The 26,093-nt window shown below is 36.7% G+C and overlaps 1 long non-coding RNA gene across 1 annotated transcript in view; it reads right to left on the reverse strand.

Moving 5' to 3' along the window:
* Positions 1-26,093, reverse strand: part of LOC118935412 (uncharacterized) — a 177,934-nt gene that overhangs the window by 48,563 nt on the left and 103,278 nt on the right. The window lies entirely within an intron of this gene.

The raw sequence follows: 26,093 nt of genomic DNA on the forward strand, positions 1-26,093 counted from the left end.
ACAGGGGTTTGTGAGGGACAGTGAAGATGTATAAACTCACTCCATCCCATCCGTCCCCTTTGTGTTCTCTGCAAAGATCAGGCTGATGAGCTCACAATAAATTGTCTATGAGTCATCTGGAAATTCTTTCTTCTGCCCTCTTACAGAACCCACTGTCTGCAGCACGTCTTCACCTTATACCCTCTAGTGTTTGTATACAATATAAGCAATATGCATGTTTTCATTGAATTCCTCATAAATTAATCACTAACATCGATTTATGCATTGGAAAATAAAGTTACTGCATTTGCATATATATTAATGCAAAACATACTCTACCAGAATAAAAATACTTGAAGAAAATAAAAGCAAAATTGTGGAGTAAAGTCTTTAGAGAACCACAAAAAAAATTGCATTAGATGACTGAGTACCTTTCTATTCAAGTTAATGTCACAAAGCTAGCTTATTGTTCAAAACTCCTTTCCCTTTCCTCCTGGGCTCACAGACAGACTTCATTTCGCAGAGCACTTATCCACCTGGATTCAATGGCCACGTGGAGGAGAGCCTCCTCCCCCACCACCACTTCATCTTTAAATGAGAAAATACAAGTTTCTAATTTTTGAGCCACTGAGATTTTTTATCCCTGCTATAGCATCATTACCATTACCTAAACCAGGGAATTCACTTTTTCTCAGATGAGTTGTGGACACCACAGCTGATTAAATCTCTTAGCTTCCTTAGAGGAAAACATTTATAGGACAAACTAGCCATTCTCTTGCTAATATTAGCTGACTCTTACACGATTCAACTCCTCTTCATTACACTAATAAAATCATTTATTTTTCTCGCATCTATCTATCAAAAGGCCTGCTTCTGGGAAAGAAGTTCGGAGGACAAAAGACCAACCTGCCACATTTACATCACCACCTGTCCACCTTAATATCTATGTGCCAGAGCCTCTCATATATACTAGGGCCAGAAGGTCAGATCTAGTGCATGAGAAAACATGAAGTATAATTTTATCACTCCAAATGATTCTAGTGATGTGCGGTGAACCCAAGAGCAGAGCACCTGGAGTGTCATGGTAGCAAAGAGCAGGAGCCTTAATCCGGTGTAGGAACAACAAAAGGTTTCCCAGAAAATGTGTCAACAACGATGTCTGAATCCCTCTGCATAGGCTGCTTTCCTGGCTTTATTCTCAGTGGTATTGACAACCAGCCATTAAATTCTACTTTCTGTTGTCTTCCTTGGTTCAAACAACCTTAGTTTTCCCATCTATAAAACGGGGATAGAAATACGTATTTCACAGACGTATTATGAGGCTGAAGACATAGATGTATGAGGAAGCGCCTAGCATACTAATTACCTTGTAAGAAATAAACAATAAACTGCAATATTATGCCTGAGGTCAGACTTCTTCAATGTCATAATCTAGCTAACAGACATATGTATCTTATTCCTCATCCACTTCGGGAGTTCATGTTGACTTTTTGTCATATACCTCAATATTACAGCTATCCCTTATTGAAGTTTTACTATGTATCAAGCATGTTCTAGGAACATAATGCTACTTTTTGCCCCCCCCCAATGCTTTTTTGTTAATCCTCATAAAACCCTAGAATAGTTTGCAATATTTACATTTTAAGAATGAATGTACTGAAGCTTATAGTGGTTGAATACTTTGCCCAGGGTCACATGACTAGTTGGTACCAGAAATAGGATTCAATTTGAGGCCTGTTTGCCTCCAACATATATGTTTTCCACTATAGAAGGTGCCTTCCCATATGAGCTTTCAAAATGTTCTCTTGTAACCTTTTTTATTGCCACAGTCAGGGAGGTATTTGATGTACTCAGTTAATGTATCAGTAGATCATCAACTACATTATATCAAAATACCATGTACCTGGAAGCTACGGATACCATCAGGAAAAAAGCAACATAAAAGTCTAAAATACAAAGACTGAATGAAAAAATACCATTTTGGAAATTGTAATGTGATATCATGTAATGAAAGATTTGAGCAGTTAAAAAACAAACTAAGCACTAACAAATGTACCTGTGTAAACTTCAGCACTAATCAGGGTAAAGAACATTTGACTAGTACCTATTCTCTGATTTGTTTGCCAGGTTATAGCCCTAAAAAAAGAAAAAAAATGTATTGTGCTATCATTAACTGGTCATACTATCTCTTAAAATTAATTTCTCATTCTATTGCTTTTCTTCCTAATGCTCTAACTTACTGGCAACTGGAAGAAAACATGCCAATCAGTTGAATCAGATGTCTTGCTCTGCTTAACAGACTTTGCAAACTGAGTGTGTACTCTGTGAAAGGCACTCTAAAGGGAATTCTATTTCTGGGCATAAGCAATTACCTTATTGAAAAATTAAGTCTCCTACATTTGGCTCAGCATCTCCACAAACTGCAGCCCCAAGGAATAAGTAAAATGAATTCCCAAGGCCTCAAAGCTGAGACCCGACAGAAAGTCCCATCTGCAAGCCACTGTCGGCATCAATGCACCAACTATTGCTCTTCCAGGAGAAGAAAGCTGAATTAGATATACAACTACCTTCCACCAGGAAGGGGGGTTAAGTGGGCAACAGAACTCAATGCATCTTTTAATAGCATTCTTGATTAATCATCTAAAGATTTGCCTTCCAATCGTTAGGGCTACCTGTTGCAAACTATTCTTTTTTATAGATCCTTAAATTATATCCTTGCAGCTTTGGTTCATTTGGAAGGGAGAGCTTGCTTCTTTGTTTTGATTTTGACAGTAGCGTCCGCAAGCCTCTGGAACTCTTCATGGCCCTCTTGAGGAAACACAGTGTAACTGTCTTCACAACGACTTTACCAGTTTGGCCTGTGATGAAATACTTGAGCACACATTGCTCTGACTCAGCCAACCCTGGGGAATGGAGTAATTGTATGAACTACTACTCTCCAGCTCATTCACTGTGGCCAAATTTGCAGCGACTTGGACACGAGAAGACAATTCGTTCAAAAAAGGACTGAAGAAAATCAGAGAAAAGTAGCAAGTAGGCACAAGGATATTTATAAAATACTGCCAAATCTCATAAATTTCCATTAGGATAGATTATTTAGAGATTACCCTCAGGCAGAAATTTATTGAAATTACACAATAAATCTAGTTCTCTGACATTCAAAGAAATTATTTCTGTAAATAGAAACATTCCTTTTGTGTGTATCAGTATGTTTCCCTCTCATCAAACATGCATATTTATTTAAATTGTGGACTCAAACCTTTCTTACATTATACCTGTGTCAGTATCTTTTCCTATCATCAAACATGCATATTTATTTAAATTGTGGACTCAAACCCTTCTTACATTGTACCTTAAACAAAATATTTCGATGCATATTTGGAGAGCAACTCATTGATTCCTGTGCCCATTGCTTATGCTACTTACTTATCTGTCCATCTGTTAATATGAACTGTGCTCCTGACATTACATATAGGACTGAGGTGAACACAATTAATGAGATGTGATCACCACTCTAAAGATAGTAAATATCTATCATTCCTTTCTCTTGAAAAAATATAAAATTTGACAGAATCAGAATTTCTAAGATCCAAAAGTTCTAATATTAATGTTGAAAATATTATTAAATGTATAGTTTGCAAGTGTTTCTATTTTTCAAAAAGTCAAATTCCCTCCCCCCAGTAATCATTTGGCATTAAATACTGCTCATTATAATTTGTTCTTTGATGATGCAGAATTCCTTATATCCTTGCTATGTATTAACACAATTCACCAAATATGTATTGGATCTTAACTACATATAAGGCTCAGGAATGGGGGCTAGAAAACCCACATGTGAGTAGTCAGGTCTGTGCCCTCAAGGATGTCTTATTTTTTTTTAAATAACAGGTTTGACTATATGTAGATAATGAGGAATGTCATAGTTTTAGAGATTTCCAGATGGCAGGGGGGTTATCCTGCTAGGAGACATGAGGATCTCAATGGGGGGGGGGGTTAAAATTAGAACATTCTGCCTTCTTCCTGAATATAGTTTGCCCTCTGTCATGATAGGCAATTACCTGAAAAACTGGTAGGATCATTTATCCTATGCAAATATCTTCAGTATAACATTCAAATGTCTTAATGTGGCATACAAGGCCTTCACTATCTGGACATCCCTACATTTTCACTCCAGTTACTTCAACTCATGGCTGATACTAAAAACCAGCAAGACCCAGGCAGCTACCACCAGAAACAAATGGCAGTGGCCCTGGAACACACTGGGAGGCCTCCTTCAGTGCTGAGCATTTTCCAGGTTAGTCTTTAGATTTGGGAGACATTTAAGGGAATGAGGCAAGTCAGTCAGTTTGTCAATGTCAGGATCATACACAGGCTCTGAGTGGCGATTTACTAGTCAGATGGAAGTATTTCAGCATTTTAGCCAAAAGTAAAACCTGCCCCAGCAGCCCAGCAGCTCTGCTCCAGCCACTCCTCAACAAGCACCTTTTATTCTTGGAAAACCAAACCAAGTAGTAGTTCTGAAATATTTCACATTTAACCAGCTAACACCCTCTAAATACTTCACACCCAAGTAGTTAACATTCCAGACATGTTTCCTTGCCAGGTAGTCCCTCTGCCTGAAATGTCTTTCCCTCTCACCCCTCATCACCTAGATAAATATATTTGAAGACTTCAATCTTCAGAGAAAAGATAATGCTCAAAAACTGCACCCATTCTGCTTCCCCACCCCTTCCTCAAACCACAATAAAGATGCCCTCTCTGTGCTTGGTTCCTAGACTTGAGGGCATCTTGGCATGTATTTGATGTCTTCCTCCATTACTGGACTGTTAGCTCCTAGAGTAAAGGTTGTTGTCTATTTCTGGCTCCAAGTAGTATATAAATCCTCCCTCACATAATGGCTCCTCATTAAATGGCAGGACAATGAAATTGGAATCTCTTCCTTTAAGCTTTGCTCAACTGCCAAGTAGTCCAGATGCAGGGTTTGTTCAATGTTATTCAATCAGTGATTCTCAGATGTTATCGTGCATCAGTTATATGAATGACTTCATGAACTACAGGTTACTAGGGGCTATCCCCAGAGTTTCTGATTCAGTTGGTCTGACAACAGCAGTGGTTCTCAGGTCAAGAGCACTGGCATTATCTGAGAACTCACCAGAAATGAAAATTCTTAGACCCCATTTTAGAGCTCTTAAATCTGAGACTCTGGAATGGAGTCAAGCAAGCAATCTGTTTTAACAGGCCCTCTAGCGCCTGTTACTATATGTACTAAACTTTGAGTACCACTGGAGTATTAGATCCTCAAGAGCAAGGATGAATAAAAGAAACCTCATTTACAATGGAGTCAGGAGCACACAAAGAGGAGCTCTCATATCCTACCATTCATTGTCAATTACAGACCCCAACAAGAGGACATATGCCTTGCATTCTCAACAAGCAGCAGCCTGCTTTACCAAAACAGGAGGAAAGAAGAATTTCTCCTTGCCCAGCAACAAGCTAAGCCAATAAGAAAGTGCCATGTCTCAGCCAACGAGAAGGCATCACCACCCTGAAATCTCACTTTCCTCCAATGGACTTTCATTCAAAGCACTCCTCCCAACTTCCTCCTTCTCTCTGTAAAGTGACATTCCTCCCCTCTGGTCTCCTTGCTGCCAAAATAACTGGCTGTATTGCTTTTAAGGTCAACAATACCACAGAGTATAATTTTTAGAATATGGTAGTGTTTCTTCAGTTTTAGTTTGTTTTGTTTGTTTTAATAGTAACTGATATTCTAACATAAGAAGTAGAAGAAAAAATTATCATCCAAAGATTCCTCCCCGACTTTTCCAATGAAATTCTTGTACTTGGACACCACCATTTATCACACATGAAACTGACATACATTCATTTATTCCTTCCTTCCTCTCCCTCGCTTTCTCTTTCTTTCCTTCAATTTTTATTGAAGTATAGTTGATGTACAATGTTATATTCGTTTCAAATATACAACACAGTGGTTCACATTATTAAATATCCTTAAATCTTCACCCCAAATACTGCAGTTATTCTGTCAACATATAAAGATGATACAGAATCATTGGCAATATTCTCCATGCTGTTACCATCCCCATGAACAACTTATATTGAGAATGTTTGTGCCTCTTTAATCCACTCACCATCTTCACCCGTCCACCCCAATCCCTCCCCCATAGTAACCACCAGTCACTTCTCAGTGTCTATGAGTTTACTGCTATTTTGTTCACTGTGTTTTGTTTTCAGATTCCATATATAAGTGAAGTCATTATGGTATTTCTCTACCTGGCTTATTCACTGAGCGTAATACCCTCTAGGTCCATCCATGTTGTCCCAAATGTCAGGATTTCCTTCTTATGACTAAATAATATTCCAGTGTGTATATATATATATCCCCTCTTCTTTATCCATTCATCTGTTGGTGGACACTTAGGTTGCTTCCATATCTTGGCTACTGTGAATAATGTAGCAATAAACATAGGGCTCCGTATATCTTTTTGAATCAGGGATTTTGTTTTCTTTGGGTAAATTCTTGGAAGTGGAATTACTGGGCTGTATAGTATTTCTATTTTTAGATTTTTGAGGAACCTCCATACTGCATTCCACAGTGGCTGTATGAATTGAACCTCCGACTGCTTTCCACAGTGGCTGCACCAATTTACATTCCCACAACAGTGTAGGAGGGTTCCCTTTCCCTCCACATCCTTACCAACACTTGTTATTTCTTGTCTTGGATAGTGGCCATCCTAACATGTGTGAGGTGATATCGCATTGTGGTTTTGATTTGCATTTCCCGGATGATTAGCAATGTGGAACATCTTTTCATGGACCTGTTGGCCATCTTTTCTCTGCGCATTTTTTAATCAGGTTATTTTTTTGTTGCTGGTTTTTTTCTTTTCGGTTTTGAGGCATTTGAGTTCTTTATATAATTTTTATGTTAACCCCTTATTCGATAAATCATTTCTGATTATATGCTCCCATACTATAGGCTGCATTTTTGTTCTGTTGATGGTATCATCAAAAAGGTATACAAAAAAGATAAGCTTATTAATTTGATGTAGTCCCACTGTCTATTTTTCATTTTGTTTCCCTTTCCCAGAGAAATGTGTCCAGAAAAAAACTGCTCATTGTGTTAAAGAGATTTTTACCTATGTTTTCTTCTAAGTTTTATGATTTCACGTCTTACATTTAGCTCTTTAATCCACTTGAGTTTACTTTTGTGTATGGGATTAGACAATAATCCAGTTTCATTCTCTTACATGTAGCTGTCCAGTTTTCCCAATACCAGTTATTGAAAAGGCTGTCTTTTCCCCATTGTATACATTCATGGCTTCTTTATCATATATTAATTGACCATATATGTATGGGTTTACATCTGGACTTTCTATTCTGTTCCACTGATCTATCAGTCTGTTCTTGTGCCAGTACCATACTGTTTTGATTACTGTAGCTTTGCAGTATAGCTTGAACTCAGGAAGCATAATACCCCCAACTTTGTTTTTCTTTCTTAGGATGGCTTTGGTTATTTTGTGTCTTTTGTGGTTCCATATGGATTTTAGGATTATTTGCTCTATTTCATTGAAAACTGTCATTGGTATTTTGATAGGGATTGAATTGAATCTGTAAATTGCTTTGGGCAGGAGGGTCATTCTGACAATATTAATTCTTCTATCCATAAGCATGGGATAGGATTCCATTTATTTTTATCTTCTTTAATTTCTCATCAGTGTCATAGTTTTCAGAATACAGATCTTTCACTTCCTTGGTTACGTTTATTCCTAGGTATTTTATTCTTTTTGATACAACTGTAAATGGGATTGTTTTCCTTATTTCTCTGTGAGTTTGTTGTTAGTATATAGGAATGCAACAGATTTCTGTGTATTAATTTTGTATCCTGAAACTTTGCTGAATCCAATAATTAGTTCTAGTAGCTTTTTGGTGGAGTCATTAGAGTTTTCTATATATAGTATCATGTCACCTGCAAATAGTGACAGTTTAACTTCTTCCTTACCAGTGTGGATGCCTTTTATCTCTTTTTATTGTTTGATTGCCATGGCTAGGACATCCATTTATTTATGGTGTTAAATAAAAGTGGTGAGGGTGGGCATCTTTGTCTTGTTCCTGATCTTAGAGGGAAGGCTTTCAGCTTTTTGCACTGAGTATGATTTTAGCTATGGGTTTGTTGTATATAGCCTTTATTATGTTGAAGTACATTCCTCTATAGCATTTTGTTGAGAGTGTTTATCATGAGTGGATGTTGAATTTTGTCAAATGCTTTTTCCACATCTATTAAGATGATCATATGGTTTTCATCCTTCTTTTGGTTAATGTGGTATATGATATTGATTGATGGGTACCATCCTTGCATCCCTGGAATAAATCCCACTTGGTTATGATGGATGATCCTTTTGATGTATTTTCAAATTCAGTTTGCTAATGTTTGTTGAGGATTTTTGCATCTATGTTCATCAGGGATATTGGTCTATAATTTTCTTTTCCTGTGGTGTCTTTGTCTGGTTTTGACATTATAGTGTTGCTGGCCTCATAGAATGAGTTTGGAAGTACTCCCTCCTCTTCTGCTTTTGGAATACCTTAAGAAGGATGGGTATTAGCTCTTCTTTAAATGTTTGGTAGAATTAATCTGTGAAGCTATCTGGTTCTGGAATTTGTTTGTTGGGAATTTTTTATTACCAATTCAGTTTCATTGCTGGTAACTGGTCTGCTCAGATGTTCTGCCTATTGCTGGGTTAGTCTTCAAAGGTTGTACATTTCTAGGAATTCGTCCATTTCTTCTAAATTGTCCAATTTATTGGCATGCAATTTGTCATAGAATTCCCTAAAAATTCTTCGTATTTCTGTGGTGCTTGTTGTAACTATACCTTCTTGTTTCTGATTTTATTTGCATCCTCCTTTTTTCCTGAAAAGTTTGGCTACAGGTTTGTCAAAGAACCAGCCCTTGGTTTCATTCTTTTTTTTCCACTGTTTTATTATTCCCTATTTTATTTCTGCTTTGATCTTTATCATGTTCCTCCTTCTACTAACTTGGGTTTCACTTGTTCTTCTTTTTCTAGTGTCTTCAGTTGTGAGTGTAGACTTTATTCGGGATTGTTCTTTCTTTACATAGGCTTGTATTGTTATGTACTTCTGTCTTAGAATCACTTTTGAGGCATCCCACAAATTTTGGAGTTGTGTCTTTGTTTTTATTTGTCTTCACATATTGTTTGATTTCTTCTTTGATATGTTCATTGATCCACTGATTGAACATTTAGATGCATGTTATTTAGCCTCCATGTGTTTGTGGGTTTTGTTTTCTTCATGTAATTTATTTCTAGTTTCATACCACTGTGATCTCAAAAGATGCTTGATACAAATTCGGTCTTTTTTAATTCACTGAGGCTCTTTTTGTATCTTAATATGTTATCTATTCTGGAGAATGTTACATGTGCACTTGAGAAAAATGTGTATCCTACTGGTTTTGGGTGGAATGTTCTGTAGATATCTATTAGTCCATCTTATATAGTGTGTTGTTCAGTGCCTCTGTTTCCATATTTATTTTCTGTCTGGTTGATCTATCCATAAGTGGTTTCTTAAAGGCCCCAAATGATTGAGTTGCAGTCTATTTCTCCCTTAGCTCTGTATTTGTTTTATATATTTAAGTGCTCCTGTGTTGGGTGCACAGATATTTATAATGGTTATATCCTTTTTTTGGACTGATCCCTTTATCATTACATAAAGTCTTTCTTTGTCTCTTGTTAATTTGTTTCAAAGTCGTTTTTGTCTCATATAAGTACTGCTACTCCTGCTTTCTTCTCCCTACTATTTGCATGAAATATATTTTCCATCCCTTCACTTTCAGTCTGTGTATGTTTTTAGGCCTGAAATGACTCTCCCAGCGTATGAATGGGACCATTTCTTTATCCAACTGCCACCCTGTGTCTTTTGATTAGTGGATCCAGTCCATATATATTTAAGGTAGTTATTGATATGTATCTCTTCATTGCCATTTTATTAACTGTTTATTGGACGTTTCTGCAGTTTCTTTCTAATCCTTTCTTCATCTCTTATACTCTTGATATTCTTAATATTCTTTCTCTGCTTAAAACCATCAACAGACTTTCATCTGAAAATCAGGTTCTTCCAGGGAAATGTTGTGATTTGTAACACACCTCCTTCTTTTTTCTCACAATATCTCAGCCCCTAGCATCCTCCACCATGAAAGCTAGATAAGAAAACAGGGATCTATTTGTGAAAAAAAACAGTAGGACCTTAAATGGTAGTTTTTCAAAACCTCACATTCTTAGTACTGCAGAGAATTAGTAACCCATAGTATTTCATAGTATTTGCTTTCAGAGATAAATTCAATTTTTTAGTAATTACATGCTGTCAACAAACTTTAAAAGTATTGTCAGATTAGTGCCACAAATTAAACTGGCTTGCTCAGATATAACACAGATGTGCTATGATGGTAATGTAGATAACATAGGTGATTTTATTTGCATTACTTTCACTGCTTTTTCCTAAAGTTATGTGGAATATAATTTTGGAATATCAGTTAGTGGTATTTTTCTATGCTCAAACAATTCTCTTCTGAACTGTTTTCTTCCAATGATGCTTGGTAATTATTATAGGTTTAGTTTATTTGTATTAAATACTTTTCAATAAAGGTTACTCAGTAATTAAATTCTACTGACCTAGTTTTCACTTCCCTGGTCTATAATCCATTTCATCTCCTAAGTTCATAATAAGTAATTACACAGATAAATGATAAAATAGCAACAGAAGAGAATAGAAAAATCAAAGGGTCCAAATAAATCACATAGTTGATCATCAGTCACAGGATGTCTAAGGAATAATTGTAATTTGAGCATGAGGGACACTCTCTGAATGCAATTACAACACTACCAGATACCACATTTCCTGCTCATTAGTACACACCAGTCCTTTGTAGAGACATGCTGTACTATTTCATATCCAAGGCTTCCCTTTGAAATCTCTTCACTAATGAGATACAGTGGGTTGTTGCATTTCTCTAAAACACTTTTCAAAACTTAGTTGTACTGCTAATGAAGAGAGCTGCTTCGACTTAAAAAATATGGGCCTGAGTCTATTGCTTAGAGCAATCATTCTTAGATACCCAACTCTCTGTTTAGCTACAATTGTTGTCAAGAGTCTTTTTTTTTAATTAGTTCATTCATCGAATATTTATTAAACCCTAAGCACTGTTCTGAGTAGTTAGGACAAAGGGGTAAACAATGCAGCCTTTCTCTGCCTACATGGAATTCCTCCAAAGCTGTGCTGTATGACATGGTAGCCACATGTGATTGTTGGGTACTCAAAATGTGACTTGACCAAATTGAAATGTGCTGTAAGTGAAAACACACACATTTCAAAGACTCACCACAAAACATGAAACATCTCTTTGTTTTTATTTATGACATATGAAAATTGTAATATTTTGGATATGTTGGGTTAGATAAAATATAGTCTTAAAATTAAGTCCACCTGTTTCTTTTTGCTTTTGTTAACATGGCTACTAGAAGATTTAAAGTCACATTTGTGCCCTACATTCGATTTCTATTGGATGGTGTCTCTAAAATCTCCAAGGAAATACACCACAAAGTAAGTATTTACAAAAATAGGTAATGAGGAAATAGATACAAAAAATATTAGAATGTAGAGGTAGCGGGAGCCTTGAGTTATGGTCAGCTATTAGGATCCTTTTCCTGACTAGATTCTCATCCATGGAATTCCAGATCTGAACTGCTACCTACACTAAATTAATAGATTCTTCTTTTCCTATCCCTGGTACACTGCATGTACTATGTTATCACTTAAGACATTGTATTGCAAGTATTTTAATTCAATAACAACTACTTGTCCACTAAACACTCTCTTACGTGTCTTGGTATCCCTAGTACATGTCAATGTTTCTAATACATTGTGGGTGTGCAGTAAACGATGAAAAATGCCCTCTGGAGAGCCATCAGCCAAAGTGTGGGGATGTCTTTGCATATAAGCAATACTGTCAGTCACTGGGGTAGCTTGCCCTCCTAGTCCAAGAACACAGACATTTTACTCTTCACTCACTACAGATGTCCACTCTGGCAGAACTGATTTTTAAGGATACTATTTTCAACACCTAATGACCAACTGTTTCCTAGATCCTTGCACTTAGAAACAGTCTGCCTTCTGCTGTGAAACACTGTGGGACAGTGGTTTTGTTGGAAGTTCTGCTCCAGTAACAGATCCAGTCTGACATCCATAAAGAAAATCGGACACCACTGCTGCATGGCAGACTCTCACTCCCGTCTGAGGTGCGATGTATCTTTGACTGACAGACTGCCACTGGCTTCCCGGACAGGGTTTATGTCCTCGCCTAATGCTGGATCACCTTGTGTGCTGCTCAGATGGGAAAAAAATCAATCACTGCAATTAGTCTGTATTTCAAAAACTCCAAGTTTGTCTCACATAAGTTCATATAAGGTCTCTTATCTTCCCCAGGCTGTTACTCCACCAGTTTTATGAAAGGAAACACCATCTTCCTCAGATGCTTCTGAGCAGGTCCCTAAAAATGCAGTGACCAATGAAAACAGCCTCATTTGATAATTTCAAAATATTTGATGGAAACTTTCAGGTTATATCTATCCAACCCCTGGGATTAATTTTATTTTTTTATTTTTTAATTAATTAATGGGGAAAGTGGGCCTCTGAAAAATAAATCATGAAGCCAAATAACCAATTATAATATTTTAAGTGCTAACCTGACAACCTACTGGTTATTTTGTGTCAAATAAAGTGTTGCAATCAATGATTGAATTAATCAATTAACATTTAATTGTTGAGCCTCCAGCACTCTGCAAATATTAAAGTGCATTAAAAGATTTAAGATGTGGTTTTTGCCCTTGCTGGCATTAAACACTAAAACAAATCAAAAGAATATCAAGAGTTACAGAACACAGTGATACCTTCTGTAATCCTTTGTGTTGTGAGAGATCAGAAAAGAGAGTGAACTGTGGGAAAGATTCAGAATGAAGTCCCCAAAGATCAGTTTGCTTCAGTGGTACCTCGGTGGAGTTTCAATACCTCACTCTCCAAAATTAGTGATGGGTTCCATATTTAGAATTCAGTATGAAGAAGCACTTCTGCTTCTTGTAGCATGACAGGCAGGTTATCCCAAATGGCCGTCAGTCATATATCCAAATGCTAAATAAATTGCAAGAAACACAAATCAAAATGATTACTGAGATTACAAGGAACCAGAAGAAATATCCAAGAGGCAGAGGTTGGGGAGAAAGTCTAGGTTTTGAAAAATCCCTACCCCCTAGGATGTAGGATACCTATGAGTAAGCCATGAAGAAGTGTACTGAAAACCTAGATACTACTTGCAAGCCACGGAAATTAACACTAGGGTTATATCTGCGTAACACTGTAATCAAGGTTCAGGTGCAAAAGAAGTGGGTTAGAATAACATAAAAGGGAAGTACCCAGGAGTTATGGGCTGTTGATCACCAGACATGTGTCCTTCTCAGCTCTGAGTACTCTACCAGGAGAAAGAGATGGCAAGGGTGTCCTTGGTCAACATAAACCTGTCAAGTTTCAGGTACCCTTTTATGTAATTGCTCTGTTTTACTACTGGCATGGTGGGCCTAGGTCCTGAAACTTAAATCATTAACCAATCTTCAGACTGAGCTACAACTTGGCCTACAGTACCTCTATTCTCTAGATGAGTTTATGATATTAGAATTTGCTACTCCTCTAAAAATTGGAAGAACTTTCTTACATTACTTGAGAGCTTGCATGGAACTTATAAAATGAGAAAGTCACAAAAGGAGTTAAGGAAGACAAGTAGAACCTCTAGAGAAGTCTAGAAAATCTCTGCATTGTCAGTACAGAAGTACAGGGCAGCATTGCTGGGGACCAGAATACGAAGCCCCATCGACACGCAGGACGAATGTGAGAGAACCCAGAGGGTGAGGATGAGTGACGGCCACCCTGACTGCGCCTCCAGGCTGCTCTGACTTGGAGGGGGTGGGGCCTAGACCTCGGGGAAATGGAGATTTCACAGCTGACAAGAGAGTTCCACTGGAGCCTCAATCCAACCCTTGAGGCGGGCTATGATGCACGGGTTCAAACCAACTGCGGATCCAGAGAGGTGACAAATACAAAGCAGATAAAGGAAACAAAGATGTTTCCGGAGCCTCTGTTTAAGGCTCTGAATTTGGCAGGAACATACAATGAAGAAATTGTTTTCAAACTCCATTATTCTCACTCTTTCAAAAAGTTAAAAAATCTGGAACTACTCAACAAGTTAATACACATTTAATTCCGGGGACTGTGCTGGCTCCTGCTGTTTGCAAGACTCCAGCTCCTGGACTTTTATATCATTAGGCTAATACCAGAGTTTAATGGCTGTTGCAAATAGTGCAAATAGCAGAGTTTCATTGTTGTAGCTGATCTTCATATATTGAAATCTTTGTTAGCTTCTTCTCTTGGTTCTTTTTATGATATTAGAGTTTGTTTTCATACACCCTGATTCTGTGCCTAAGTTTCCATGAAGTGCTTCATTGTGTAAGAATACTACATTTTCACTTTATTTTAAACCAAGTTCTGATAATTTTCTAGTATACTGTGATACACATTTCAACAATTTTACTTTTGAAATGTTATCTACTTTAGTTCTTTTGTTTTACCAATATAATAAAACATAAGCTGGAAACTATGGCAACTACTCTTCAATCTACAAACCTTGCAAACACACACATAAACACACAAAAGCATATCTAACTTTTATCAAATAACTACACAAAATGAATCTTAAGAACAGGTAGTATGGTATTGCATTTTTTGGAGCAATTCATGTAAATGGGTTGATCATTCCAAACAGCATGTACTTTTACTGGGAGTAGGTACATACAAAGAGAACAGAAGGCAGTTAAGAAAACAACATATTTTTATACAAATAAGAAAAATGCAAGATGACATCAGACACAATCTTTGTGCAAGCCTGGCAGCTTTAGTGTAGCCAAATATTCTATATGAAAGTCATGGGTGTTTTGTTTTTGTTCAAGAAGCAAACATGCATAAGCAGAACAGTAAGCAAAAACCTTAAGAAGCAGAGCTTTGGATACAGACAACACAAAACCAGATTCTAATTCACAATCTACCGCGTATGGAACTCGTGGCCTCAAGGTTTCATCTGTAAATCTGGGATTATAAAACCTATCCAGAGGGGCTATTAGAAAGATGGCATAGAGATATTTCTGACACAGCTGGTTCTCCAACACTGACCAGTATTCCACCTCAAGCCACGCCCTACTCAGGCACACACATACACACAGCACAGCTATTTACATTCCTATCTGATCATTATTTACTTGCTTTGAAAAGTAAGTAAGTAGGAAATAGGAAAACTTTTTAAATTATAAACAACCAGGATGAGAATCATCCGACATTACACAAGATATAGACATGTTAGAGCCTTTAATCCTTGGCCTCATTTTTAGGCAAATATCTGGCCTTGCATTTATTAAACTAGTAGCTCTCAGGGAAAAAAGCTGAGAAGATAATAGTAAATTTCACCTTGGTGCTTTTAAGACCAAATCCTGTTGGTATTATTTAGCTTCAAGATCAGGGGTAATATGCCTCAGTTCTTTTCAAACTGGAACATAACAAAGGAAAGATGGAATCAAGAATTACTTGTTACTTGCATTCCAAATTTCAGACCTCATGAATAAGAGATTTAGAGAGAATATTAGCAACTTCTTCCTATCTATAATAGATAAGATAATAGATGAGTTCAGACTTTGGAGAAATCTGTGGCAAAAAAGCTCAGTCATTCATTTTCAGTATTGTTCATTAAGAAGGTCCCATGAGTGGAGGCACTAGAATTTCAGGGGTTCATCTCATAAAAGCCACACATTGAATTGAAATAATAGCTTCTTTCTGTTACCCCAGATAAATTGGCTATACCTAGAAGAAAATGTAGTCTATTATTCAGTTATGTAATTAACTGAATGTTAATTATTGCTCATATTGCTTTAAATCAATTTAACATGCTTCTAATTAAAAGTTAACCCTTTAATGTTTAATATACATATTTTAATGGAAGAGTTGACACAGTATCATTGATTTGATTTGCATATTACTAGTCTGCTTTGCATTCTCTGGGAACAGAGACCTTAGAAGAAAGAATCCTTGTTTTTAGAGATAAGAAAATACAACAAATAGTCGATTATTTTATTTTTCTCTATGTTATTTATTACTGCTCTGACTTTATTATGGCCCTCCATCTAATAACCTTGAGTTTCATTTGTTGTTCTTTTTTAGTTTCTTTAGTTCTAAGTTTAGACTGTTTATTGGGATTGTTCTTCTTTCTGGAGGTAGGCCTATATTGCTATGTACTTCCCTCTTAGAACCATTTTTGTGGCATCCCACATATTTTGAACTGCTGTATTTTTGTTTTTATTTGTCTCCATATATTTCTTGATTTCTTCTTTGATATGTTCATTGATCCACTGATGATTTCGAAGCATGTTGTTTAGCCTCCAAGTGTTTGTGGGTATGTTTTTTTGTTGTTGTTTTCTTCCAGTAATTTATTTCTAGTTTCATATCATTGTGATCTTGAATGATACTTGATACAATTTCAACCTTTTTAAATTTATTGAGGCTCTTTTTGTGTGCTGATACTGTTCCAAGCACACTTGAGAAAAATGTACAATCCTGCTGGTTTTGGATGGAATATTCTGTATATATCTGTTAAGTTCATCAGTCTAATGTGTAGTTTAATACCTCTGTTTCCTAATTTATATTCTGTCTGGATGATATTTCCATTGATGTAAATGGGGTGTTGAAGTCCCCTAACATGATGGTATTGCTGTCTATATTCCCTTTTAGGTCTGTTGGTATTTGTTTTATATATTTAGGTGCTCCTATCTTGGGTACATAGATATTTAAAATCGTCATACCCTCTTATTGGACTGATTCTTTTATCATTATGTAATATCCTTCTCTGTCTCTTGTTACTTTGTTTTAAAGTCCCTTTTGCATAAAATATCTTTTCTATCCCTTCACTTTCAGTCCATGTATGTCTTCAGGTCTGAAATGAATCTGTTGTAGACAACACATATGTAGGTCTGTTTCTTTATCCATTCTGCTGCCCTATGTCTTTTTATTGGTGCATTTATCCATTTACATTTAAGGTAATTATTGATAGGTATGTACTTATTCTCTTCAGCCAATTTTTAAACAGCAATTTTTATTTTTTTGTTTTTAAGTTTTCACTGAACAATAGCTAGATCCCACTCACTGAAATTGGATGGGGCAGAACATGTGTAATGGGGCTATCAGCCTTCCCTCCTCTCTGTTGAATTATATCTGTAGATGAAACTACTGGCAGACACCTCCTTTCTCCTCAGGCATTGAATTATTCCTATTAGTGGAGTATGTTAGATACCTGAGGAGAAGTGCTAGAACTTTAATAGGAATTGTTTGGTGTTCAACGGGTCTAATTAGCTTAGTCAAATAATTAAGAGAATAAATAAGAACAAGATAGCATAGCTCCTATAGGTATGTTAGCTCAGCCATCTCATTGATGTAGGCAGTAAGTCCCACATTGTATAAAAGGGTGTGGATGGTCTAAGACTGCATGTAATGCAAAACTGTAGGAACACAGCTCAATTTCTCTGCTAATCATTTGTCATGGTGCAGTCTGAGTCTTCCCATCATGGACTACCAGACTGGAAAGTGTTTCAGACTTCACGCCTTCATTTTACAGATAAGAATTTGAGTTGTGGAAAGGTGATGTCATTTACCTAAGCTCAGAAAACATATCTGTATGGAAGTTGTGTGTATAACAAAGTTCAGAACAACTCAAAAGTGGGGTTAAAAGTGGATTTGATGTGTTAGATACAAATTAAAGATATCAAGTAAGTGTTTAAGGTAAAGCAGTTGTTTTACCCCATCCAAGTGGAAATACGTACTCTGGAAAAAGCACAGATTTCAATGTCAGAGGGGCCTAGGCTCCTTGTAGCTGAAAGCAGACTGCTGTCAGCAACATTTTTTTAAACTGAAAATGTGATTTCATACTGAAGAGTAAGGGGATTCAAAGACCAGATGAACTGTCTTCCAAAGACCATAACATGGGCTCAGAGTAACAACTCACCACCTTCCAAATTCTCCAGGCATTATATCCAATATCCTTATAAAAAAGAACTTCTCTGACCTTCATATGTAAAGTGCTTGGCATCTGTAACACCATTATTCCCACAGAGTGGCACTTTTTCCCCTTTCCACATATATTATAGCAATCTGTTCTACTCCCTCACTCTGCACCTGTACGGAAGAGAACATATGGGTTTTATGATTAATATAATGAAAATTTACTAAATCTAAGGAGAATTCACGTTTCTTGCTACAGTCTGCTTCACTAATGTCATTAGAAACCCGATCCTAAAACTTTTAGTGAGCCTTTATGGGAATTTAACATCTATGGAAACACAATCCTGAGGAAAGGGTATGTCTTCCCTTAAAAAGGAAAAGGTCATAAAGAGGAATTAAAAGATACAAAGAAAATAAGAGATGCAGTCAATGGGTGTAGAGCAGTGCATTAACTACAATTTAGCAAGAAAGGAAAAAACAGACAACTGTTGAGCTTTTCCCACACAGAAACAGTTTTATATAACATTAAATTTCATTTCCTTTAAAAACATTTCTCTATGTAAATGACTAAAAGCTAATCCCTGTATTCCCATAATTATACAACTGGAGGCACATCTGGCTGGGGCCAGTTTTCCCCTGAAGCCCATCAAGTAGGGCCGTATTTTTAACAGTAGGGATGAGTGAGGAATTAATCTCGCTGCTGAAGCCCAATATTCCCAATGTTTCTGAGGTGAGCCTTTGGGTATCCAAGCCACAGTTACCAGTCACCAGATCACATTCACCACTTACCAAGCCACAGACACCAGTTCATAGTCCTTCTTAACCAAGTCTTAGTTACTAGTCACCAGATCACACTAACCAGTCACCAAGCCATTGTCACCAGTTCGTAGTCGCTAATCACCAAGCCACATCACTTATAACCAAGCCACAGTCACCAGTCACCATGTCACACTTACCAGTCACTGACTGTCAGTCACCTATAACCAAACCATAGTCACCAGTCAACAAGCTAGTCACCTCTCACCAAGCCATAGTCACCAGTCACCAAGCCACAGCCTGCTGTTGCCATGCCATCACTATGTCACCACCTCAGCCACCAATCCATCCATGTTTCCTCAGTTTGACTGACAAGACCAGAGGCTGGCAAACTTTTCCTGTAAAGGGCCAGATAATATTTTAGTTTCCCAACATCCACAACCTCCCTGCCAGAACACACTGCTGAGGTCCCAACATGATTCACAGATAATTCCTTTCAGGTCAGAGCAATGATCGATGCGCTACAGAGGGAGTCTGCCATTCTGATTTGCTGTCATTAAGACACCAGGTTCCAAGGATAATGACCAAGGGCACAGCAAGTTCTCTGAAGCTAAGGTAACATCATAGCCCTGGAGTGCATAGGGCCAAGACTGACATGTCCAGTAGAAGAAAAGCAGTCTTAATCCTCCAGCCTGAAGATCCCTCAGCCCCATACCCTCCCTGTCCCATCCTGCTCAGGCCTCTGGACAGATACATGCTTCCCACGAGTTTATTTGACCCCACAATCTTTTCAACATGATGCAGTTCAGGACATCAAAAAAATTAGAGAGTTTCCCAGAAAAGTACAGATGTATAGCTTTTCTTGAAAGTAAGCCTAAATACAAGGAAACAAAAGCAATAAGAAAACAAATAAAACCTAGCTGTGGCTAAGCAGCAGCTGTCACTTTTCAACAGCACATGTCCTACCTAGTTTGCTGATGATCCACCCTGGGCCTTCCTGTTTCACTTACCATACTGCTTGTCTGGCCCAGGAAAGCACTTTACCATGAGGACTCCCCCACAGAGTATATAAGCACTAATGGAAGAGTAAAATCAGCCTGAGAACATACTACATTCCCCTGGTATACAGGTAGGTCACCCATTTAAGAGCATCCCTTCCCCTATCAGGAGGAACAGATCTATCTTTGCTGATTCTCACTAAAAATTTCTACCTAGCTCCCTAGAAGAGTCTTAAGATTCAAAGTGAATAGGGAGAACTGATAATCTGATTGACTTCAATTCGTCCACAGTATGAAAACCCAGAACATGTAAGCAATGGAAAAAAAATCCTCTGATTCTAAATGATTTGATTCTACTTTTATACTTCTTTGTTTACTGACAACCTGTTCTGATCTTAAATTTGCTATTTACATATAAACTTTATACTTGATTTGATTCTACTTTTATACTTCTTTGTTTACTGTAATCTGTTCTGATCTTAAATTTTCTGTTTACATATAAACTTTGTACTTGTTTTATACTTCTTTGTTTACTGATAACCTATTCTAATCTTAAATTTGCTATTTACATATAAACTTTATTGGATTCTGTGATGATATTAATATATCTTCATAATTTTTTTTAAAAAGCTAACCTACAAAAGAAAATTCACAAGGCATTTTTGGCCACATCCCCAGAAGTGAAATTGCCTCACCAAACAGGACTTAAGCATACCAGCACTCTGTACCAGCCCTAGTTTTCTCCAATTTACAACCTACATTTCCCTGTATTTGTTAACTGTAGGTATGAGGTACACATTGCCATGTAATTTTGGGTATAATTAATTCTGCCATTCTATGTCCAAAATATGTTAAACATTTTATGTTAAAACAGAGATTATCCATCCTTACAATGAGTAAAAATGTGTATCTACCTTAATCAGTAAGCCTGAATCCCTGTTCCTCTCTCTCATCTTAGAAATAAAAATTACATGAAACTGCCTTTAAGTAGTTGTGAATTCTTTGCGTGATCTTCCTCCACCATTTCCCAGAGTACTCTCTCCTTCCCTCTTCCCACACATGTTCTTATCCCACAATTTTCATTTAACAGGGAGTCTAATATGTACTAGATATCTGCATGACAGTAGAAACTAGATGTATAAAGAAAAATAAAACACCACATATTCCTAAAGAAGCTCATAATCTGGTAGAAGAGGTATTTTAAGTTAAAATACTTTGTGCATTATTTTTTCTCTCAACAACTAATAACTGAGTGCATAATACATATCTGTCATTGGCTAGACATGAGGTAAAAAGAATAATCAATGTGACACCATGTTGCTTATAGTCTAGTTGGGGTGCGGGGGATGATAACAGCAAATACACAGAAGTAATATATAATTAAAATTGAGTCAAGTTTTATGAAAGTAAATAGGATCCTCCAAAGGCAATAAAGTGAGAGACACACTCAGACATGGACATCAAAAGAGGTCAAGACGGGACAGAAAAACCAAAAGAAAATCAGGAGGAGCCACGAGGAGAGAGTTTCAATAAAGAAGAGAGATCAGTTCTGGCAAACAGTACTTTGCATAGTTCAGGAGTATTTTTTCTCATGTCTATCTGAGCTGGAGATTAGGGAGTATCACGGAACACTTCTCAGAGAAAGCCACTCTTGCATGGAATCTTAACGCAAACATGAGAATCTGCCCAGATGCAAAATAGAGATGTGATGCATTTCCAGAGAAGAGGAGAGACAGCAAAAGCGTGCATGTATGAAAGAGAGTAACACATCTTTAGGTACTACAAAGTCTTCCCATAGAGCTGGAACATAAGTTCTTTTGTATATAGAGGCAGCATCTGAAATAATGACAATAGATCACCAGGGCCTTGTATGCCATGGTGAGGAGTTTGACCTTTACCTGGTAGACAATAAAATAATTTCATTTTACATGGAAAAGTCATGTAACCAATCTATGGAAGAAATAATGGGAAGGATAAGAATTTAGGTAAAGAAAAATAGGATGATGATGTAATTATAATCTAGTAACAATACGCAAAATGCCAAAAGTCTGAGTGTGATCCACTAGAGTAATTCCTATAGGGATTCATGAAGTTCAGAGTTGCACTGACAGCTAGATCAGAAGGAAACAAAAGCACAATAGACGTAATGCTGGAACATGCCCAAGGAGTTAATGACAGATTATACAGAAAAATTAAACAAATACAGGAAAATGTTCAAAAATCAAATGGCGATAGAAAAAGGAATTAATCAGATAAAATCAGGTAAATGAAAGGATTTTAGCAAACTGTCACATCTGTACAAATAGAGCATTTTCTATATGAGCAATGCAGAAATTTATATCAAATTCCTGGTGGAGATACATCCATTACAGATCCCAAGGATATGCCTATTTCATAATGCATATCAGTTTTTTGGATAGTATCTAATAAGTATATATCTTTACATTAAATTTAAATTTTTGCCTATTAAATTTTACCATGGAAGGGAAATGATCCTGAACAGACTAGAAAGATTCTCTCACTAAGCCTTTACTTACTAATTCCCAGAGATGGAAGAGGTCAATTTGAAGAACACACCCTCCTAAGATGCTTCTTGATGCCATTCATTTTACACCAGTTTATTGTGTCTTCACAGTAAACTATATGCCTTTTTACATCATCCTCTAATCATTAGTTGTAAGGATAAATCAGTGAGGAAAAAAAATATTTCCATTCTAATTTAAATGTATCTCTTTCCATTAAAAGTCATTTGTCAAGATACAAGTGTAGCATACGCACAGTTTACACTAAAAGAGGACTATATTCAGTGAGCATAATGGACGAATTTTATAGCTACTAACTCACTTCCAAGAAATGCACCCTAGGTCTGGTTTTCATACAACAAAGAGCACATAAGATAATTGCTCTCTAGATAGCACAGTACACTTCATTATGAGTTTTACCAAATTATAAAGGTGAAATTGGAATTTGTATGTGTTAGGCTGGTTACCTTTTTACGTTTTCTCTGCCTCAGACTAAATAATCTCCTTTTTTATGTCTTTTCCTACCATAATATTTTAATCTTCCTAGTATGCCTCATGTCTAAATTTCTTAAATCTTTAGAATCATGGTGTCAAACTGGGCAGAACTTCAATGACAGGTGTTTGTTAAGTGCTGACCTGGGGGGTGGTCACAGCACTGTGAGCTCATGCTGTTCTCAAGTCGATGAATCCCAAGGTTATACTCTCTTGTAGAAGAAAGGAATGCAAGAATTTATACTTCTTCTAGTAGGAAGGAAAATCAATGAAAATATTTCAGAATCCCTTTGCTTCCTTAACAGCCTGAAATAAAATGTTTGCCTCACCAATAATTATAAGAAGCACTGTCATTTTAGAAAATGCCTGTGCAAACATAAACCCTCCCAGGCCAGGCCCATATGCCTATAGCACAGGACATTTAGCACATTGATTTTAGGGCACTGTATTAAAGACTAACTTAGTATTTTGATCATAATGGTTCAGCTCTTATGACAGTTAACAGGAGAGGGAAAAGCAAATACTCAATGAGTCATTCTGATATATTCTGAGAACACATGTTTTACTGGCTAAAAGAAAAATATTATTTTGGTACATATAAAATATTACTTGGAAAGCACTGAGAATTAAAACAATCATGTATAGCCAAAAATAAGGTTGGGGGATAAGAAAATAAATATAATACATGAATAAATAAAATACATCTTTTTACCTATCATCTCTAAGCTGGGTCTAACAAAAGGTAGTAATCCAATTAAGAAAATATATTATTGTTTTAATAAGGCATGGTTACTGACTTATGAATGCCCAAATTTGACACTCTATGACTCAGTGTAGGCAATGGTTTGGGGAAAAAAAAAAACCTTCCCCTGCTTCATGAGAATTTGACCTTTGGTGAAGTCTCTAGCTTTGTTTCCCTAGAGATCACATAAAGAAAGAATGTCAACTCTGTTACTAGGAAATATGGATTATAGTAGAAATGATCCCTGATTGGTAGATATCATCTGGACTAGGAGGATCTACTAAGAAATGATTGTTCCTGATGTGGACACTCCACAAGGACATATGATTTGGGCTTTCCTGTCTATGGAAATTCTTACATCCAGACATGGCACTTTAATTGCCCCTGGAAGCAATGCTTATGGAGATAATACAAAATATTGTGACTCTTGTAGAACATGAGATTTCTAAGTAAGGAGGATCTGGCACTTACCCAATGTGAATCCCATCTCCTTCTGTCTGAGCTGCCACCTGGGAAGAAGACAACTCCTGTTGGCTCCATGAAATGCTGCAAGAACTCCTTTAGAAGAGAAATGTCCAACTCTGTTCTACTGGCAGAATATGATTTCTCTCCTGTATTCTTTTTATTAGATTGGTGTCAAATGTGGTCTATAGTGGTCTTGTGAGTCTGAAAGTTCATTTGAGCAATCCTTAAAATACACCTACATGTATAGTTATTATACATTGAAATATGTTATCAATATAATGTGCTCAAATTTCCAACATTAATTAAAAACACTAGTTTAAAAGATCTGATATATCTCTGCTCTGTGTTTATACAACTTGTCACCAGTAACATAACAATGGTGAGAATGCATTGTCTTTAAAAAAATAAAAATAAACTGATAAAATCAGCTACAACTGGTTTGCTTTTTATGATCACCATGTGAATACAATTCTAAACAATGTCCATGATAAAATAATCTTCCCCACAGGGACAAACTACTCTACTTCCATACCTTTAGAAAATGAAAATAGCATTCAACTTACAAGGGGATTTAATTACAGCTAATGGGAATCAGAATCTAAGGCCCTATATAGGCTTCATGAATTGCCAAGTGATTAGGAACCAAAAGAATGGTTACTAGAAGAGTCATTTCCTTTTTGGCAATTGCATGCTTTTCTCCTTTCATCCTTTCCCATGAAGCAATTCCCAAGGAGTCTAAAATAACTGCAGAGTACATGACTTCCCACATCACCATCACAACCACCAACACTCGAACTTTACAGATGAAGAGCACCAGAGGAGAGCAGCAGATGTGGCTTGAGCAGGTAGGCACCAAACCGTGTAGGATTAACAAAAAAAGAAAAATGCAAGTATTTGGAGTTTCCAGTATGTTTTAGCCTATACTTGATATGTAATGAAAATCACAAAAAATTTGTACAAATGTTATGTAACCCAAAAGCCACCTTAAGTAGGCATGGGTAAGCATGGTGTAAATGTAAAGTTCCAAGAATTTCAACTGAGACCTGTGTGCTGTCTGCCACTAAAGCTCTAACCTTGGGCTCTCTTCAATTCTAATGTAGATAGAGCAGGAAAATCAAAATAACACATATTAACTAGAGAAATAGGGGTCACTCAAAAACTCTCCAAAGAGGAAGGAAAAACACAGGTGTTTGCAATTTACACAAAACCTTTTTATGTCTACCCAAATCAGTTTGACCACTGTGCCAGTGAGGTATGGATCCCATCTTCATTTTCCCTGTCTCCAGGCCAATATCTATGAAATTCAGTGGTGCTTGGTCTAAATGATCTTAAGATCTCTGCTTATCTCTAAAGTCTCTGGCTTTTTAAGTCATTTGAATTGTTGGTTATAAGCAGAACATGGAAAAATAAGGAACTCATTAGTTAACTCATCCTTATTCCTAGAAAAACAAATCACAAATCATGCCAAAGTTTGTAAGCAATTGTTTTCCTTTCCATCTTTAAAATGCCTCTTATATTGTAACTGTGTCTTCTCCAAGCTTGCTTACTCTTCATGATCATTGATTTTTTAAGAAGTCACTGAAATCTCTTAATTATGCCTCTTCAAGCAATGTAAGTAGGTTAGAAATCCCTTTTCCTCCATTTGATTTAATCAAAAGTTACTTCTTTAATAAAGATCCCCAGTGCTATGGTAAGCAGCTTTATGAATCAGAGAAGAGTTGAAAAGAATAATCTAAGCATTAGGATTTAATCAGCAAAAGACATCGCCAGTAAGAGTCAAACTGGTAGAATTGCTTTAAATCTTGGATAAATTAAGATAAGACCACATAATTTCAGATACTATAAATAATTCCTTACTGGGATGAACTCTCTTGAAAACAAGATCAGAGATCAATGACAACCAGCTACTTTAAATACAATGCATTCCTTTCTCATTAAATGTTCCTATAAATGCCTACTCAGCAATGGAATAAATTA

This window comes from Manis pentadactyla, chromosome 2, assembly GCF_030020395.1.
Source record: "Manis pentadactyla isolate mManPen7 chromosome 2, mManPen7.hap1, whole genome shotgun sequence".
NCBI lineage: Eukaryota > Metazoa > Chordata > Mammalia > Pholidota > Manidae > Manis > Manis pentadactyla.